The sequence below is a fragment of the Rhea americana genome, unplaced genomic scaffold (genome assembly GCF_003343005.1).
Source record: "Rhea americana isolate MKP2758 unplaced genomic scaffold, rheAme1 scaffold_85, whole genome shotgun sequence".
NCBI lineage: Eukaryota > Metazoa > Chordata > Aves > Rheiformes > Rheidae > Rhea > Rhea americana.
The window spans coordinates 1683270-1684596 of record NW_028187034.1 but is presented as its reverse complement, the minus strand read 5'-3'; positions in this window follow the sequence as shown (position 1 = coordinate 1684596).

Genomic DNA, 1327 nt, shown 5'->3' with positions numbered 1-1327 from the left:
TTTCCTACCACAAACTTCTCTTCATAAAAACCCAACCTACGCACATGTAACTTGTGTCTCAACCGATAAGGGTTAACTCCTCACTGACCTGTACACAAAGCAGCATGGTACTAAGGGACTCTATTTAACACTTCATGTCAGGAGATGATTTATTAGTCACCAAAAGAACACAAGCTAGCCTGATCCAAAAAGTGATTAAGATATGAAGCTGTGGGTGGATCCTCTTTTGAGAGCACCACAGGTTTTTGAAAACTCTACACTAAGAGGAAGAAAAGACATTTAAAGAGAAGTGCCAAAACAAAACATTGAGAAGTCTCAGCTGGTGAGTGGAAAGAAAAAGCACAGGATGGAAATCCAGTTACTAGGACAAGCTCTTCTTTCATGCCACAGGATTGGTATTGCTTCTGACTTCAGCCAAAGCTAGAAACATCAGTAAATAAGTCCCCCCCACCCCTGGCCTCGTATTTGTACACTGACCTGAAGACAGAACAAAGGTGATGGTAGCTGTATTAAAATAAAGAAAGCAAACCTTATAAATACCATAAAGATTTAGCACAAGGAGACGAGTTCGACTTTTCAAAATTAAGCTAAAATATTACGCTTCTGCAACCATAACCACACAAACTGCTGTTATCCTGATGAGCAGGCATGCTGAGTTTCTACTGATCACACCAAACAAAAGGAAGATGCAAATATTCAGCACATTTTGCAGGTGTGCTGGTGGAGGTGGTGGGGTACTCTGTGACCCCACTCCCTGCAGAAGAAGGTGATCCTACCTATATGATACAACTCCAGATTCAGAAGCCTAGCTCCAGACACCCACATTCAACAAACATCCTGGGTCTATATGCTTACTTCATCAGTTTGCCCTTGCTAGCTATTCTAAGCTTCTTTCCCACTCACTCTTCCTCCCACCACATTAAAAAAAAACACCCCTCCCCTCAAAAAGAGAAACCCCCGCACAATGTGCTCCACTTTTCACCCTCTCAGATTTCTCCGTAATAAGATTCCCATATCACTTCCTCTGTATGTACTTAGGGAGACAAAAGACTCATCCTGAAATTCAGGATCTACCCAATGGTCCTGAAGCTGCTGTCACACAGTGGAAAGTGGTCCTTTTTGAATAGCTTGGAGACAGAAGGGGAAATCTTAAGTCTACACTGAGCTGCATATCCTATTTAAGGTAAAACCTGCTTTTAATAAAATGCTCAGGGCTGTCCAAACACTCTGCCAAAAGTAGAAGTTTGGAGGACMAGAAGCCCCAGAGTTCCCAAATTCTGCGGGTCAGGAGCCAAGCCCTTCAGAGGAATTGCTGCAGAGGTCACAT